Source organism: Cryptomeria japonica, chromosome 4, assembly GCF_030272615.1.
Source record: "Cryptomeria japonica chromosome 4, Sugi_1.0, whole genome shotgun sequence".
Taxonomy (NCBI): Eukaryota; Viridiplantae; Streptophyta; class Pinopsida; order Cupressales; family Cupressaceae; genus Cryptomeria; species Cryptomeria japonica.
In genome coordinates, this window is record NC_081408.1 from 216,717,362 (window position 1) to 216,738,177 (window position 20,816).

A 20,816-nucleotide genomic window follows, 5' to 3' on the forward strand; every position below is an offset into this window, starting at 1 on the left:
GAAGCTGCCGAAGGAAACATAGATAACCGACCGCGCCTGTTTGGAATCCAGCCATTCATTTACAGGATGTGTAAGCTAGAGGCGTCTAAGCTTACAATTGATCTCTCTAATGGAGCTCGATCTGATGCAGCTTTACGGGAAGTATTCCATTATGCATTCAATGCAAATACCCCTAAACGAATGATTGTGACCAATAATACCACCATTATCACTATAGAACATTTAGTGATTTAATATTATGAAATCAAGAATTCTAATATGAGATTAAGCTGTTTGAAAGACGTAATTATAAATCAAAATCCATTTGTAATGCAAATCCTTCAAAATATGAGAAATAATCATTGAAACCTTAGTCTTTGTTGAAGTATCATGAAAAGTCAAATTTGTATATGATAGATAAGAGTTGGCAGACATGCAATGTCTAGTTTTTCATTGATTTATATTTGTGGACTAAGGCCTATTTCCCACTTTTGTGAGACCTTCCTTGGTAAAGATTTGCATATATGTTCTCCCTCTTCATTCTACATGTGGCAATTAGTTTCAAATTTTTTTATGCATATAGATAGATATGTTCAATTTTGTGTGTGCAAGTTTTCAAAATTTCATAGTTTTCCATCCTAACATTCCTTTCATCCAAATTCTACCCTTTTCATTATTCCTATCAAAACATCAAAATTTATCATCCCAACATTCCTTTTCTCCCAACTCCACCTTTCTCCTTATTCATGTGGCTCCAATATCAAGCTTTCCCTTCAGTATTAGCATCCCTTTCTTTTAACCCTAACTCTTTTTTTCACTTTTGTTACAAACACTTCTTACCATCATACCTTTAATCCAAACCAAAACTCCCCGATACAAACACTAGGTTACAAGCCTTTTGTATGGCAACCCCAAACTCTGATCATTAATATGTTATACTACATCACCCCATTAGGATCATAGGTTTTGATATACAATTTTATTTTAGTACCAATTATGCTATATGCTTGAACTTCAACCCTCAACATCTAAGATTAGTTATCAACAAAGATTAGGAAGATATGAGACCTCTAAGATTGAGAATGGGTCAAGCTGAGAGTGATTCGTGGTAGAGATATGGGAGGTACAATTTTATCAAAATACAATTTTGCATGTATTTTCTAATTTAGAATATATGATAATTTTGGTTTTTGTTGATGTAGGATTGTCATGGGGTTCGGATAATCAACAGCAATACCAAAAACATGTGTGTTCAATTTTGGTATATGTATATTAGAATTGGTCTTGAATTTGTAGGCAATTTTCAAATTGATATCCCTGAACAACTTTTATATTGAGTTTTAAAATATAAACATGCTAGTAATGATCAATTTAGCAATATATTATTATTAGTTAGATTAAATTTAATAGAATTAATTATAATTTATTTATAATTTTGTATATATGAAAAAAATATAATATTAAAAAAATATATGTTTCCTACAGATATCTATTTATGGTTTTGTATATCCTTATCATTATTTATCCTATAATTATGACAACTTTCCTTCTCTTTTGCATCACAAAAATTGTACTCATCTTTGAATGTTTTTGAAAGCCTTTCCACCAAATCTTTTTTATGCTTATTTAAAAGAAATTTGTTTTGTCTTGTGCCTTTCTTTTTTGCACCACAACTACTCTGGATGGTAAGTTCCATCTTAATCATTTATAATTGATGTCCATACTTTGTCCAAATAATTTGTTTAATGCAAGTTTTAAATTTCCATGGACTTCTATTTCATCACACTTTCTTTCCTTAGAATAACATATCATTTTAACATTCACAAGTGCAAGTAAATATATATATTAATTCAAATTAATTAAATTATATATATGATTTAGCATAAAATTTGAATTTTCAGGTTTGTATATGGATGGAAAAGAATGCATCTAAAATATTTTTTACTTATTTATGCAAGAGTTTTCAAAAGAGTTGTGTAATTTTGTATCATTTGAAAAGTATTGAATATAAACAAATTTATTTGAGAATGATTGAGTTGATTTTATTTTAATTTAAAAGAACATACAAATATTAATTTCTATATTTAAGATAAAATTTATATATTAAATAAAAAATGTTAAAATTTATCAAAAGATTATGCAAATTAACAATTCTATGTAAATTTTAGTATAAATAACACTAAAAATAAAAGTAATTTTAGAATAAAAGATATATATGGTACAAATATTGATCATAATTAAAATAAGGTAAGGCATTGCACCACACATTTTGAAAGCTAGAAGATTCGTTGGCATTAAATATCGACTGATTGTTTCGCTTCGCTGCTGACTAATAAAAAAGGAAAATAGTGGATAGATTGGAGAAGGCAAATTGCTTAAAATCTCAAATGACTTAATCTACTACTATTCCTTACTTGGGCATTTGAACTCTTTCAACTTGTCGGCCAGTAGTTTCAGATTAGTTGCAGACAGTCCGTTGGTGACTTCCTCTTTGGCAAGCTCTCTAAATCTCTCAACGACTCCTCTCAATCGAACGCTCTCCTCCCCTTCCATCAACACTTTCACCTTTCTAGAAATCTCTTCTGCTTCTATAATCCTATTTTCATCCTATCTACACCTCCCTCTCAAGCCGAACTCCCATTCGTCCACAAGAAACTTACAATTTGTAAACTAATCCATCCCAATAGGAAATCCCAGTATGGGAATACCCTCTAAAATGCTCTCCATAATGGAGTTCCATCCACAGTGGCTGAAAAACCCTCCTATCGAAGGATGTGAAAGAATCTCCCCTCGCCTAAACCAGGGCACAACTAAGCCTTGCTCTTTGCACTGCTCCAAATATCCATCCGGCAACATTTCCCAGACATGAGACGCCTCTTTATCTGGCCGAAGTGCCCACACAAAACAATAGCCACTCTGCATAAGACCCATTGCTATTTCCCTTATCTGAGTGTAGACATCTAAAAATGGTCAACGCTTGTGGAGTCATACTTTAACATTTGTGCATTGCCTTATTTGAGGGTTCTTGCGTCGCATTAACATTTCTTCTATGTTGCGCACTTGGTCTTTATCATTTGCAAGCATCGAGTCCTTCTGCATTCCTCATTTTTCTCTCTTTTGAATTAGGTCTTGTCGATAGCAATCTTGAGTCATGATGTTGGTCGATCTTATCCTGTCGCATCATGGTGCATGCTCATTTATCATCATTTTGGACATCGTCAATCCTAATCGATGATAGAATTAGGGTTTTGTCCTCTTGTCAATCTTTCAATCATCTTTAGCTTGTTAGTAATCATTTGCGATTATCAATTTGTCAATCTTGTCATTTTACAATCGATTCGTCATTGATCCTTGTCCTTTCAATCATGTCAATTTGGATCGATTAGTCATTGTTCCTCGTCAATTGGCGCCTATCAATTTGATCTCCTTGTCAATCTTGGTCAATTTGTCATTGATTTTTGTCAACCAATCTCAATCATTTATCAACATTGGTCCTTTGTCAATTAGAATCATGATCGAACCTACATTAATTTCTTGTTGTCTTGACCTAATTCCTTGTCCTCTTATTTCTAGGGTTTTATGATTTGTTCATTTAATCCTTTTCTTCTTCTTTGTGGGTTAAATAAATCTATTTATTTAGTCCTAGGTCTCTTTCATGAATTAATTAATGGATGAAAACCTATTAATTAATTCACCTAATTTCTATTTCATCTTTTTCCTCAATTTTCTAATTTGCTAAATTCTCCTAATTCCTAATTTCTATTTCAATCTTGTCATAATTTGTCATACATCTTGCATAGCAACTTGTCATAATTTGTCATAATTTGTCATACACCTTGCATAGAAATTGTCATACATTTGTCATAATTTTGCCATTCTTGATTTGAATTTCCTTTCAAATCTCTTCATGCTAATCTTGTCCTCTCTCCAATTTGTTTACAAATTGGATGATTTTCTTCAATGAAAAGGGGAGATCAATCAGATTTTCAAGTAACCTTATGTTACGAATTTCATCTCTCAGCAACTTGCTTTCCACTTGCATTTTGCACTTGTAGGTGAGATCCACATCAAATTTGAAGGTGAAAGAAGAACAATGGAGCCACATGAAGGAGATATCTACGTCGGTTTGTTTCGATTTCATTTGATTTGAATATCTTGTCTTTATGTCTTCATTGATTGGATTAGGATTGCTTCCATAGCAGCTTTAGGTTTTGTGGTTGTCCTAATTACTATTGTTTTGATTATTTTCAATTTCCTGATCTACATTTTTTGGTGAACCCGACATGAACTAACCCCTTAACTATGTTTTGAGTGCTTTTGAGCTGTTTGCAGGTAAAAAACTCAAGAAACAAGGTGACTCGGAGCTTTCTGGACACTTTTGCACCTGTGTTGACGTTTTCTGTGCCTGTGTTTGAGTTTTATGTGCTTGTGTTTGAGTTTTATGTGCCTGTGTTTGAGTTTTCTGTGCCTGTATTGAGGCATTCTGCGCCTGCGCAAGGCCAGAAATAGAGGTGAAATCAGTTGTTTTTACTCACAAATTTGTTTGTTTTCATTCTATTTCTTGCATTTTGGTTTTTTCTTTGGTGCTAATTCTCTGTGCAGCATCTTGGTGTTACGTGTGACGAAGACTAAAAATGCAACTACTAACAAATCTTATGCAGGATGTGGTCAAAGACTCTCATTAAAACATCTTGCTTGCAATTTTTAAAGTAGTTGCACATTTCACTTCTTAAAAGTTAATGAACACCATGCATGCTTTGTCTGTTTTTAATTCGATTGCATGTTTTAACCCTTAGAATTGGGCCTGCCTCCTGATTTGCCTGGCACTTCGCACAGGCATATGTGAGAGGGAACAACCCAAAGTGGTGACAGGCTAAAGCCAAGCTCTTCCAAACCACTCTAAATAACTGTGGATGCAATGAAAGTTGTAGACAACGGGTGCTGGAATGGTATTGCGATGATTTATTCACCGGATTAATACCCACCCGAACAAATGCCCTTACTAGAATGTCTTGTTTTTAGATGCCAAAATCCTTCTATCTGTTGGCTCAAGCGTTGTGATATGTGCATGCCGAAGACACCTCTCATGTACTCCTCAGTTAGAGATAGCAAGTTCTTGGGAAGTGATGCCCCTTGAACTCGAAGCTTGGTATGCCCGAGAAGTGAGTGCACTGTAAGGGGGAGCCAGTGCTACCAAGCGTCTGGCTATCTGGCTAAGTGTTGTATTTTATGGTTAGAGGATTCAACAGATATTGCCCTTGCTAGCTATAGGATTTGTTGTGAATGTGCTTGATTGTCTTGAGTCAAAGTCAAACAAACATTTTGTCTTCCGTGATTGTCAAAAGTTAAATAAAAAATAAACTTTCAAAAGTGCTCATAATCAACTTGGGTTTTCAAAATCAACAACCTTCAATTCAAAACAAAATCCAAACAGAAGTCCAAATTTGTCCAAGTATTCATCCAACATTTGAACATGGCTTGTCAAAACATTGAATATCTTTGTTTCAAAATTCATGTCACTTTAGGCTAGGTTTTGCATAGTCCAACTTAGCTCCTAGTGCATATTGTTATCTCCCTTCATTTTTAGTCCTTTTCATTGCAAGCGTCCTCATTTTGCACTTAGGTTCAAAATCATTTCCCTAAGTTTTCATTTCATTGTCATATCAAAGCTAGATTTCCATTTAGGTGACATTCGTGCATTATCCTTGTCATGCTAAAATTAGGTCTTTCATAGGTTGCATTTTGCATATTCCAAGTCATTGGTCTTCGCATATCCTTATCATTGTATTGTCATCTTGTCCTGGCTTCATCTTGTCATATCATGTCCTTAGATCATTTTCATGTCATATCCTAAGTCATTGTCATAATCATTGCCCTCTTGCATTTAGTCTTAAAAATTTGATTTGTCAAACTTAAAAAATCAAAATTTTGGATGATACCCTAAGTTGTTGTTAGGGAGTCTTGACCTTGTCTAAAATTTGTCCTTTCATAATTAATATCATTTTTGTCAAACCTAGATCAGCATCCAAGCATATAGGTGAGACATTGTCAATTTGTCCTATTGTCATTTGGTCCTTTGTCCTTTAAGGTCTTCGCTTCATTTCAACTTCCCAAGGTTGAGTCTTTAGGTTTGCATTCTAAAAAGTTTGTCCAAACCTTGAAAAACAACAAAAACATAGGTTGCATTCTTGTCATAGATTACATTTCCATCTATTTAGGTTGCATTTAGTTGCATATCATACATCATCCTTTTAAAATAAAAAAAAATCCCAAAGATATTGCATTTGCATAGTGACATGCCTATTGAAACAAGGTCAAAATCCAAGAAGATGGGCGAACCAACATATCAACCCATTGACAACGTATCAAACTCACATTTTCAACCTAGTCAAACATTACAAATTGAAGGTTCCTCAAACACATCATTACCACAATATGGAATGGTTCAACTTGGACCACCTCCATTAAATGAGCCAGTGTTTGTACCCATGAAACCGGGATATGGGAGTGTTTCACCAACGCCAAGGGAAAATACACCTTTTGACTAGAATCAACTGAACCTGCAACATGAAATTCAAACTCAAACATTACATGAGGAACAAACTCTTTCACAACTATATCCAACCCAACAACATGGCAATATTGGTCAAACATTTTATGATGAAACAAGTCTCCAAATATGAAAACTAGAGGAGAAACTAGCTCGAGAAACAAAGATCATTGAACAAAAGGTGAAAAATAGTGAGAAGATTAGATCCCAAATGTCCAAAACATTTAAAAAATTTCAAGGTCCAAACCCAAACTTTGAGCCAATTGATGTAAGATCTCTTATTGAACAATCAAACATATCAGCTCTCCTCTCACAAATAGAGATGATGAAACAATTTCAAGAAAAGAGACAACAACATTATGTGCCTCCACAACAAGAACAAGAAGGTGTTTACTATCAATCACATTTTCAACCATCACAACCAATTGTTCAATAGTTCCGACATTTTCAACAGACACAACCAATGGTCCAACATATACAACCAGCACAACCAATGGTCCAATTTCAACAATATGTCCAACCAACTATTAATTATCGACAAAAAACTCAGTATCAACAACTACAATCACAAATTCAAAAATAAAACTTGCAACATGCACCAAGCCAAATTTTGAACATGTCAAACCAATTTGATCAACATCTAGTTTGAAATCAAAACATGACATCAGACCAGAACCAACTCCTTTCCAAACAAGTTCAAATTCCAGATACAACTATGTCAAAACCTCGAAAGAAAGGTGACCTTATTGCAAGGATCTTAAGGAAATTACCAAGTGAGTTCTTTGAGGAAGATCAAAATAATACACTTATGTCTAGTAATGCCTCATCCCCCTACAAACAAATTGACTCTCCAGTGGCATCTATCCCTACACCTTTAGAAGTTTCACAAGAACCTTCCATATTGTCCTCATCAAATAATACACCCAAGGATGAAATTATCCAAGGGCTATCCATAATTGATTGCCTAGATAATCCAATTCATGATGCACATCCTTGTCATGTTTCAGAAATACTAGACCCAATGCAACCATGCACTTTATTGCCATTACCTATTTTAGAGGACCCCATTCAAAGTCCCTCTTCCTCATGTTCAAGCATTGATTCCTTGCCAAAATCCATCACAAATGTTCAAAGAGCATTTCCTTCATGCCAAAACATTGTTCCCTTGTCAGAATCCCCCATGCATATCCAAAGTCCAACCCCATGTCAAGAGGATAATTTAGAGCATGAAGAAATGTGTCTTAAAAAAGATCAAGATCAAGATCCCGAAACCTTATCATCCCATCCAATTGTTGACCAGGACCCCATGTTCCCAGACACTCACGATGATTCCCCTATTCTTGTCCATCCTATCCAAAGTCCTATTAACACTCCATTCCCCGAGCAAGATCAAGATATCCCAGTCCATCCAATCCCAAACAATCCCCTTCCATTTTATGAAAAAAAACATCCTTTCAAATCCCATTGGCATTCCACTTCCTAAGAAAGATCAAGATATCCTTTCCATCCTTTATGATGATCCCATTAAAAGTCCAGCACAAAGCAATTTTAAAGAGGATTCCAATGATCTTCCTCCTTGTCAAGATCAAATTATTCCTTTAAATCCTCCACAACATCCTTTTGTTCCTCCATCTCCTTGTCTTAATGCTCCATATACACTCCAAGATCGTATTTCTTTTGATGATCCCATTATTTTTCCCGTTCCATCTCTTGAAGAGCCTGTCATTGAACCATGTCCACTACACAATCCTAGTCCCCCTCATGATCCTAATCCCCCTCATGATTCTAATGTGTCAGTGCAAGATGTTCATGAACCCTCGACATGCATAATGGGTTCTTCCACTTTGGTGCAATCTGATCCACTTCAAGATCTCATTATTTCTCTCATATCATATCCACCTAATAATGGACTTGCATCTTCCTCTAAAAGCACAAAGTATCCTACATGTCAAAATATTCATAAAGGAAAAGGGGTAGACCTTCATGAGAAAGAACCCCTCCATATCAAAGAAGATCTTAAGGGTCATGTCTACACAACTCAGTCTCAAGACGTTGGTATCCCTCCATCAAAATCAAAACGTACACCTTCCCCATGATACTTTCCATCCATCTTAGGTCCTTATATTCCTTCATCCTCTATGCAAGGTCAGCAAAGGCACAAATCCTTGAGTAAATTTCATCCATCCAAAAGAACTCCATTTCATTCATATCCATCCATGCATTCCTTTCCCCCTCAAAGCAATTTGGATGCCAAGTATAAAAGTCATAAGTCTAGAAATCCACATGTATTCAAGGATCAACATGTCCAATCTAATCAACATGTCAAAGAAAAGAAAAATATGATCCAAAAAGAAAAGGAAAAATCCAAAAGGTCACAAAGGCCCATTGCTCAAAAACAAAATTCAAAATATATATGGGTTCCTAAATCCCTTGTGCAAGCAATGCACTCCAATGAACCACAAAAGCATGAAAAATAAAAAACCATGTGGATCCCTAAGCGGCTCCTTGAAGCACAAAAGCCTAAAGAAACATCCAACTTGGCATCCAAAGTTGCTATTCCTCCATCCAACCCCTCAAATTTGTCCCTCCATCACCTTCTTCATCCGTTTTGGGCCCTTATGTCTGCAAATCCCTAGCTATTCCTTCATCAAAATCTCCATATCCAAAACCCACTCTTCCTCCATCAGTCCATCACCCCTCAAGGTGTGTTCCAATGGTGATCTTGCCAACATTTCCTTCCACTGAAGCCCAATTCTTCCAATACCCTATCCATTATCCAATGCATATTTTCCATCCTTCGATCCCTTTGATCCCATCCTTTGCATAAATCCTTGTCTTAGTTTCATCTCTTTTTCCATGTCCTTATCCTACCAATGTCTTTGAGCATACTTTTAAAGGTCATGGTCCATTTTTTTTCAAGGCTACTATCCAAACAAAAAGACGCTTGAGTCCTTCTTCCATCCCCTATCACGTGTCCATCTTCTATTGAAAAAGTCAAAATACAAAAAAATAAGTGAAAAAAAAAGACAAAAGAAAAAAAAGTAAAGCAAAAATAATTTGTCCACAGGTGAAAACTTGGCAAATAGGTGCCTTGGGCAAGTACCGTGATGAAAACTTGGCAAACAGGCATCATGAGTAATCTATGAACTTCTTGCATACCGTACTTAGGGACAGGTTTTATCTTATCATATCCTTTTGTCCTTCATTGTTTCATTATCCTATCAAACCCCTATTATTACCCTTCATATCCTATTATCCCTCATGTCCAGTTTCCCTTTCTACCTTTGATCTTGACAAGGCTGAGGATCGTCATGAGCATCATGCATCTTGTTTACAGCTTTTAGTCCATCATAGCTTTTGGTCTTTATCCATTTTCTTATTATAACCTTTCATCCATATTCCCTAGCTTATTGCAACTTTTTGCCACTATCCCTTAGCCTACCCCGACCTTCAATCCATGTCCCTTATCCATTCTTGGTCATGCTTATCCTATCCATACACTCTTTTTCATTCCTTGATCTTGATCTAACATAAGGACGCAAAATTTAAACATGGTTTCAAAAACCTCTTGACATGTCCCTCATGCCATGTCACTACTTTACATTGTCATATCCAGTCTCTTGTCCCATTACGCAATAGCCCTTGAAAATTGCATCCGTATTGTCCCCATGATAAAAGGTCTTTGTCTTCCTTCTTTCCACCATCATTTTAGAAAGCCTATTTATTCACTTGTCATATTCCTTGCCTTGCTAGACACTGGGGGCAAAATCATAAAAATCAAAAAATGTCCTGAAATAATCCAAAAAAACATCAAAAAATGTCCCGAAATAATTCAAAAACATTCATATAATGTCCTGAAAAAATCCCTAAAAATCATATAATGTCCTGAAAAATCCCTAAAAATAAAATAATGTCATGAAAAAAATCCCTAAAAAGTCAAATAAAGTCCTGAAAAATGAAGAAAAAAATTGTAAAAAACTCGAAATTCCTACAAAGTGAAAAACATCAAAACCCAAAAACAATTTCTTTGGCATTTTGCATTTTGTCAATAAATGGTCCCCTTTGTGCATAGACAGATCGTTGAGCATACATCCAACGACAATCAATCAAACATTGTGCTTTAATGAAATCATGCATTAACAGATAAATTGTTCGACCAAGCAAGCATTCAACCTGATTACAGTTGTCACATCAATCCAAATAGGATCAACATTACCATTGGTCCTTGTCAACATTATCATGGGTCTTATATAGGGTGTGGTATACTCAAAATCAAACTGTGTCCTGTCTTCGACGGGGTACCACATTCCCTGAAACCAGACAGCATGATCATTCTTGTTTTCCACTTTTGACAATGACGATCAAACTGTTTGTTTGAATTGGTTGAATTTGTGCTCTTATCTTTTTACTGATTTATCTTTGGCTTCGATCATGTTCCTATGTTGCTCGATGATGTCACTGAGTGATTTAGAGTGACCGGGATGGTTCATGGTCCATTTCCTTTTTTTTGTTGTGTTTGCTGTTTGTGGAACGTTTGTCATAAATTGGGGCAACTATATCATTGGGTGTCTGTGATAAGTATGTTTGCTTTGTGAACACCGCACATACCTCGACCCTTGATGTATGCACTCTAGGATGCTTCACTCATTCCTTGTGTGCGATGTCTCTATCTTTTGCAAAAGAGGTTGCGTTCCAGCTCTGGCCTTCAATGCCATGATGCTCTGCATCCGCTTTGTTACAATAAATAAAGGTTCTCACCTACTTATGTGCATTTGTGAAAGCAAGTTTTCCTTCATCTCTAACTGTCCTTTGTCTAATTTCTTCTTACTAACATTTTTTCCGTCAGTCTTGGCAGTCCATTCGGTCTAGTTCGGTCATAAGTGCACAATTGCGCTTGTGCACACTGTCTTGCGCTTGTGCAGCATCAAGCTGCGCTTGTGTACCTTACACAGGCGCATAACATCTTTACACAGGTGCATAACATCTCCACACAGGCGCAGATCTGCATTTTTCCCTCCGCTATGGGCCCCGCAATGTCCCGCAATCAAGCAAAATTCATGAAATTGAACATATGGGTTTTTGAGCTACATACCACTGTTCCGACATCGTCCGGTCATCTATAGGTGCGTACACGTTCCCTAAAGTGATCTGCCATTAAAATGTTCGCCATCTCTCTACAAGGGTCCTTTTTCTTGAGCAACAACTCCTCCACTTTGGCCAGTGCAAATGAACTCTTTTTCTTCTCCTTGTCTCCTATATAGATCTTTGTCAGTATCTAGATGGACGTGCATGCTCTCCATCTTATGATGGTCATGGTCTTTTGCGCCTTCCAGTGCTTGTCTTTTGTGCATCCGACCTTCGATTTTTGATCTGTTTGAACCTATCGTCTTCTGTCATTCTTATCGATCACTTGGCCTCTTTTCTAGATTTTTCTAGTCAATTCCTTGAGGGGGCATGCATATGTCATTGTTATTGTCTAGGGAATTTTCATTATTGTTCTTTAAAACAACGCTTAGAATCACATTGTTTCAAAGAGGGGCAAAATGTAGACGTCTAAAAATGGTCAACGCTTGTGGAGTCATACTTTAACATTTGCGCATTGCCTTATTTTAGGGTTCTTGCATTGCATTAACATTTCTTCTATGTTGCGCACTTGGTCTTTATCATTTGCGAGCATTGAGTCTTTCTTCTGCATTCCTCATTTTTCTCGTTTTTGAATTAGGTCTTGTCGATAGCAATCTTTAGTCATCTTTAGCTTGTTAGTCATCATTTTGGACATCATCAATCCTAATTGATGATAGAATTAGGGTTTTGTCCTCTTGTCAATCTTTCAATCATCTTTAGCTTGTTAGTAATCATTTGCAATTATCAATTTGTCAATCTTGTCATTTTGCGATCGATTCGTCATCGATCCTTGTCTTTTTCAATCATGTCAATTTGGATCGATTAGTCATTGTTCCTCGTCAATTGGCGCCTATCAATTTGATCTCCTTGTCAATCTTGGTCAATTTGTCATTGGTTTTTGTCAACCAATCTCAATCATTTATCAACATTGGTCCTTTGTCAATTAGAATCATGATCGAACCTACATTAATTTCTTGTTGTCTTGACCTAATTCCTTGTCCTCTTATTTCTAGGGTTTTATGATTTGTTCATTTAATCCTTTTCTTCTTCTTTGTGGGTTAAATAAATCTATTTATTTAGTCCTAGGTTTCTTTCATGAATTAATTAATGGATGAAAACCTATTAATTAATTCACCTAATTTCTATTTCATCTTTTTCCTCAATTTTCTAATTTGCTAAATTCTCCTAATTCCTAATTTCTATTTCAATCTTGTCATAAGTTGTCATACATCTTGCATAGCAACTTGTCATAATTTGTCATAATTTGTCATACACCTTGCATAGAAATTGTCATACATTTGTCATAATTTTGCCATTCTTGATTTGAATTTCCTTTCAAATCTCTTCATGCTAATCTTGTCCTCTCTCCAATTTGTTTACAAATTGGATGATTTTCTTCAATGAAAAGGGGAGATCAATCAGATTTTCAAGTAACCTTATGCTACAAATTTCATCTCTCAGCAACTTGCTTTCCACTTGCATTTTGCACTTGTAGGTGAGATCCACATCAAATTTGAAGGTGAAAGAAGAACAATGGAGCCACATGAAGGAGATATCTGCGTCGGTTTGTTTCAATTTCATTTGATTTGAATATCTTGTCTTTATGTCTTCATTGATTGGATTAGGATTGCTTCCATAGGAGCTTTAGGTTTTGTGGTTGTCCTAATTGCTATTGTTTTGATGATTTTCAATTCCCTGATCTACATTGAGCTCTTGAAACCTGAACAAAGCTACCGAAGGAAACGTATATGACCGACAATGCCAGTTTCGAATCCAGCCATTCACTGCATTGTGAAAAGCCCTTCCCGTCAAAGCCCTTCCCGTCTCCCCAGTGGGCAGAGGGCATGTTCATGGGGCCCACACTCTGCACAGGGGTTTTGTGAAGCAGGGCATCGATTGCTTTAGTTTCCAAGGCGTAGAAAGAATTCCAAACAACCCAATCTGTGTCTCTTGCATCTATAATACTCTTCAAAATCTCGTTGCTGACAGGAGAAGGAGATAGAATCGAGCTTGAAAGATCCACCGGTTTTAACGAAGGCACACCGGGAATATAATCTATGCAGTCTTGCAACCCAACTGCAACAACAAATAAAAAATGATCTGTTCTGTGTTTTCCTCTGTCAAGCCCCAAAATAATTTAACTACTAAGTCTTCTTGGTTTTTCCCTTACCCAAGTCCGAATGGTACATGATGGAGAAATTCGTGACGGACGTTGGCCACAGTGCTACAGAGAGTAGAGCATGTCTTTTCGCTAGGGGTACCGCCCATCTGAGGAAAGTGTCATACACTATGCAGGACGGGGTGGTTACCGAGCTTTTGAGGTTTGTTAGAAGCTCGCTGACATGAGTTTCCATGTTGGAATGAGGGCGGCCTGAATATCGAGGCCAAGCTTTTGGGCATGGGATAAATCATCGTCCTCGGTCTCTGTGATGATTTTGTGCCAATACTCAGTGAGCACGAGAGTAACAGAGATTCCATGAGAGGCAAGCTTTCTGGCAAGATGCATCATGGGATTGATGTGGCCTCGCCCTGGAAATGGGACAAGTACTGCATGCGCAGCCATTTTTCTTTGCTATCCAAAGAAGCCGAGAAAGAAATGTATTGTCTTCTGTGTGATGTATTTCCTCTCACAAGGCTTAACCGTATAAGTGCCTTCGTATGATGTAGCATTCTGAGGTGGCTGAACAACATAATACGTATTCTAAAAAAAAAAAAAAAAAGCACGATAAATGATTATAATATAGGGGAAAGGACTCAGTAGTTGAGCATGTACCAATTGTTGTGAGGGTTGTTGATAGTTCCAAAAATTGAACAAATAAAACCTATTGTTTGAAACAAAAAATATCATTTTTCGTTAGGAAATGTACCAACATTTGTTAGGAAATGTACCAATAGTTGTCAAGAAATGTACTAATATTGTAAAAAGTAACCAATCGGGTGATGCCATGTCAACTGCACAACTATTGGGGTCTCTTTTGCATGCCTATTGGTCTCACTTTTTTTGGGCGCTGTTTTGGACACTTTGGCAAAAAACATGCTGATGTGGCATCATATTTGATGATGTGGCCTTAAAACCTTAGTTATAAGCAGGGGACTTGCCAAGTAAGCTGCTGTAAAAAAATAAGAGTGATTTGAAATTTCCAAGTAGGATTTTGAGAAGTGTGAATTTAGGGTGCACAACTACTAGGTTCTTTCCCCTAAGATAAAATGATATTTTATTTTATTTTCTTAGATTATGAGTTCTCTGGTTCACCAAATGTGGGGTTGCTCGACGTCAATAAAGAGGATATTTTATGTCGTGTTGTTGAGGCAACTTTTGCATGCTTAGCCACTTGTTTTGATTTTGCAAATTTTAAATGAGCAATTCATGTGCTACTGTTGCTAAATGGATACTGAATGGTTTTGAGATTGAATCATTCTGAAGATCAAATCATTGGGGATACGAGCAATGGACTGATGACAAGAAAAAGACTGACAACTAATGAGGTATGTTTAATTTTACAAGTTGAACCAGTATCAGTAATTGAGACATGTAAAGATGAATTTTGGTGAAAAGCTATGGAAGAAGAATTAGATCAGATTGAGAAAAATAACATATGGACTTTGATTCCCCGACCTAAAAATAAAAATGTTATTGGAACAAAATGGGGTTTTAGAAATAAATTGAATGAGGATGGTCAAGTTATAAGGAATAAGGCTAGATTGGTTTGTAAAGGATAATCTTAGAAGGAAGGAATTGATTATGGAGAAACGTTTGCACCTACAACTAGGATTGAAGCTGTAAGATTATTTCTTGCCTATGCTGCTAATAAAAACTACAAGGTTTATCAAATGGATGTTAAATGTGCATTCTTGAATGGGGATCCTGATGAGGAAGTTTATATTGAGCACCCTGATGGTTTTTCACTATCAGATGATACTGATATTGTTTTTAGGTTAAGGAAAGTTTTATATGGATTGAAACAAGCACCTAGAGTTTGGTATGCAAGGTTGGATAAATATCTTTTGAAGCTTGGTTTTACTAAGGGGAATGCTGACAGTAATTTATATTATAAAATCACCGATGATGATATATTGATTGTTGAAGTATTTGTTGATGACATTATTTTTGCAGGTGAAGATAAATTATGCATAGAATTTTCTAAGAATACGGAGAAAGAATTTGAGATGTCTATGATTGGTGAGATGAAATTTTTCTTAGGTTTGCAGATTACTCATACTGACAAAGGTATTTTTATCTGTCAAACTAAATATGCTAAGGAATTGTTGAAGAAATTTGGTATGAGAGATTCTAAACCGGTAAGTACACCTATGGTTACAAGTGAGAAATTGACAAGAAAAGATGTTTTTGCACCGATAAATCCTACAAGATACAAATCTATGATTGGAGGTATACTTCATTTGACTCAGACTAGGCCTGACATTATGAATGTTGTTTTTATTGTTCCAAAATTTCAGAGTGATCTTAGAGAAAATGATGAGATGGCGGTGAAAAGAATTTTTAGATACTTACAGGGTACATCAAAATATGGCTTATGATACCCTAAGGATGATAACTTTACTTTATGTACATATACAAATGTTGATGACCAGAAAAGTACTTTCGGTGGAGCTTTCTTTCTTGGAAAGAAGTTGGTTTTATGGATCAGCAAGAAACAATCATGCACTTCTTTATCTACTGTTGAAGCTGAGTATGTTGATGTTGCTACTAACTGTACACAAGTTTTATGGATGAAGCAAATGTTGAAGGATATAAAGGTGGATTGTGATGCACCGGTAGTTATTCACTATGATAACTCTGTTGCTATTGATATATCAAAGAATCTGGTATTTCATTCTAAGACAAAGCACATATCTATCAAGTTTAACTTTTTGAAGGAGAAGGTGGAAGCAAATGAAGTTAAACTAGTTTATGTGAACACTAAAGAATAGATTGCAGATATTTTTACTAAACCTTTATCCAAGGAATCATTTGAGTATCTCAGAGACAGATAGGGGGTTTCTTCCCCTCTGGTAGAAACTTGATTGATGCGGTTTGGCATCAGTCTGACATGCATTATCTGATATACTATTCATTCCGACACTTATGTAGGACGCTACTACTCAGGGGGAGTAGTCAACTTTGAGATTCAGAAGCTTATGTTTTTGCTTTGATATTTCTATCAGATTTTTGGCATTGATGTCAAAGGAGGAGAGATGGTGATGTGAAAAAGAAATTCAGAGCTTTTATTCAAAGAGGGAGAGATAGTGATATTTAGAGCTATATGTAGGAGATTGTTGGTTGTCTTCCATAGGGGGACACTTGTTTGACATTTCTTGGTACTTAAATGTTTTTCACATCTAGTGTTTCCATCAATGCCAAAGGGGGAGATTGTTGGCCATTTGGTGGAATTGATTATGTGTTGCATTAATGTTTTGTAATTGATGTCAACACTAGCTGTTTGGATGCTTTACCCACATGCTTCTGGTCCCGGTAGGTTGAGTGGTTTCTAGATAAATTGGATCCAACCCAATTGACTTTGGTATAATCTGATGATGGAATTGGCTTGTTCATGTTACTTATACTCATATTTGGTTAGTTGGTTTTAGTCTGGTGATTGGATGCTATACTACTTGCTTAGAAGATTGGTTTCTGGTTCCGACAAGGGTTTCACCGACAAAGCTTTTGGTGGAGATCTTTGATGGATTGCATAACTGGTGTAGGTGTAGCTTCTGATGGAGTTTCAGAATGCTATTGGTGATCATGTTTGAGACTTGACAGATTGGAGATCATTGTTGAAGCGTGTGGACCTATACTTGGTCCCAGTTGATCTAGGTTATGGACCAACATTAATGTAATGTTTGGATAGGACCTATTGTTGTATTTCTGGAATGTCTTATGTGTTGGATATTATTTGTTTTGGTCTTAGGCCGACATGGTTTGTAATTATGTAATTGGTTTATTGTGTTGTGGCCGACCTGATTGTTTATGGTCGAGGGTTTGTATAAATAAGATGTAAGATCTCATTGTAGATCATCATGGTTAATGTAAGAGGTCATGATCAAGGAATGTAATGTGTCAATAATGTAATATCATTTAGGCAGAGGAGTTGGTCGATCATTGGAGATCAAATTGGGTTTATGTAAGAGGATTTAGTCCTCCGATATTGAGCTTAACCAGAACTATACTCTGGCATAGGAGATGCTATCTTTTGCAGTTCAACACATCTCCAGTTTGTAGTTTGGACTTATATGTAGTCAGTGAGACTCTTTTTGTGATGAGTAGTGTGCTCTAGGTTGTTGGCCTTCTTGCAAGTGCAAGCCCCTTCATTGTAATTCACATACTTACTGCAAAAGTATTATTTGATTGTGGGTAGGCTTCCCACCATGGTTTTTCCCTTCACCGAGTTTTACACATACAAATATTGGTGTTGTGTGGATGGCTTTTATTCTGTGATTATTGTTTATGCTTAATTGGATTAATTGCTATTCCAGTATTATTGTTTTGGGTTCCGGTATTAAAAGTTTAAATTGCTAATGCTTCAGATAATCTGTGACAACTGATTCACCCCCACCCCCCTCTCAATTGTCTTCTAGTTATCTGAACTGTCTAACAGTGGTTTCTCTTGTTTTATAAATTCCATATCATATATGATTTTTTTCTTTGTTGTTAATGAGGATCTTATAAACAAGTATTTATGTTTAGAGAAATAATAATGAAAAATGAGATAATTTTATGGTAAATTAAAGAAAATATGATAGAGAATTTAATAGTATTCTTAAAATAATAATTATAAAAGAAATTACATTAAATCAAATGAATTGTATTTTTATCTTTTTTTGATCTTAAATGCATCTATGCAAAGCATGTGAAGTAATACAGTTTTAAGATGCTTATCCATTTTAAATAACAAATATAATATATGTATACCAAGATATGATATCTCTTGGCATATTTTATATAGATGTATTTAACATACTTATACTATTTTATCTATAGGTCATATTATTTAGAGTATATCAAATTATGTGATTATGCCGAAGGTGTATTATACTTATGGATGCAAAAATGTCCATCAATAAAAACTAGAAGCATTTAATTTGATGTGTTTGTGATACTTAATTGCATGAAAAGAAAAAAAAAATTATTATTTTTTAATTTAAATTTATTTTATCTTTCCATGCACTCAATTAACTATTTTTTAATTATTTAATACTAATTATATCTTCATTTTCACCTCTCAATCACCACTCAAGTTTAATGATGAATCAATTTGTCCATTTCCATCATGCAATCAAGTGACTTTGTAATTATCTCAGTCTAATATTATCAATTATAGGGGATTGAAAGTGTCCCCACATAAAGTCCACTTTTTTCTCAAAAATTAGGATAAGCAAGAATATAAAATAAAAATATAATAATAATGATTTGGTAATATAAAAAATAATAATATATTTAAAAAATAATATAATCACATTTTAACAATGATTTAATATTAATTACAATATCATAATATAAGAATAATTTAATATTTAAAACAATATTTTAATATATTAAGTTTTTAAGTGGAATAATAAACAAATATGATAGCTTTCTACATACTTTATCTATTTTCTGCTATAGACAAGTATGCTAGTGTATTATATAGTCAAATATTTATTAAATGTTACATAACGACAAAAAAATTCATGTTTACTTTTACATGTTGTTTTTAAATAAAGGATATGAAAATAAAATAAAATTGAAGAATAAAATAAATTTATGTTTTATATCAGATTGTAAGGTTAGCATCTTGATAAATAAAATGATTGAATAATTTCGATCAAATAAAACTAGGAGAGGCCTGAACCATTACATAGCTGCTAAAGAAAAAAACCAAGGTCTCACGACGAATGAGAGCCCTAAACTAGAGTGCCAGTTTCCAAAAAAGATCAAAACCTAGTAGACACCCACAACCAAACACCACAAAAAATGAATCACCACTTTATTCTTATACTTCTTTCAAAATTTTAAAATTATAATACCACTTACTACACCTTTTTCTTTTTGTTCTAAGTTTACTAAATGAATGTTTGTGTGACTCAATGACATGTACTAGAATATTTACAAAAGTTTAATTGTATTAAATTCACATATTTGCATCTCTCATGAATCCTCTCCTCCTAAGAATTTTTTATTTTTTATTTTTTATTTTTAATTTGGTGCACTAAAATTAGAAACAAATCTATAGATAACACCCTACAAGGATTGTATGATGTCTTCCAACTTTTGTACACATTCTTTTGGCTTGAAATTTAAAAAAAATAAATTCTCCAACCTTGCATTCTAATGTTGAGAAAATAAAAATTTATAAATTTTCACTACAAAATTAAAAACCTTAATTTTAAGGCAAGAAGTCATTTTGGGTCATACTTTATTGGTTGGATCGTGATTATTTTATTATTTATGGAAATGTAGTTCTCTTTGAGATCTATATTTTTTAACAAAATGCTTGGTCAACTTCTTGAATCCAAAATTATGACATCTACAATCATGTAAATCACTATGGCATATTTCTTTGTAATTATATGATTAGTCTAATTTTTTTCCTACATCTTCTATCAACTATTAGTATAGGGAGTTTATTCTACATGTTTTCTTCCTATCATGGTATGAAAGACATATCGCCTTAGATTATAAAAAATAGGGATAGTGGTCTATTGTAATAATCTAGAATTTATTGGACACAAAATTTGAGATTTAGAAGCTCAATATGAAGGGCATGCACATGGATAGAGATTTATGTGTTCTAGAATTCAAATCCAAACCTATGTTGAATCCAACTGATTGTACTATAATACTTTTATATTATTTTTTAGTTGTAACCAATTCTAATAGGGATACCTCTAAGAACACCTTCCTAGGTTTAGCTAAACTTAAATGTGAGTCCTAAAGGGTTAAGATGTTTGAAGTGGTATGGTTTACATAGGGTGATTCCGTCTATTTTGACTAATTTAAAATGAAAATGTGGGAATATGAGGACATTAGTGTGGAATCCAAAATCCCAAATGTTAATAAGGCCACTATCACTATAGAGGTAAAAGGAAACATTTGATATTTTATGAATTTTAATAAGGCCACTATCACTGCGATATTTTAAGTGCTTGTACAAGGATAGAAAAATCCATTAATGCTAATACCACA

General features: G+C 34.8%; 1 pseudogene; it reads right to left on the reverse strand.

The window, feature by feature from the left end:
* Positions 1-2,425: 2,425 nt before the first annotated feature.
* On the reverse strand, positions 2,426-14,323 carry LOC131875030 (UDP-glycosyltransferase 86A1-like; annotated as a pseudogene).
* Between the last annotated feature and the right edge of the window lie 6,493 nt (positions 14,324-20,816).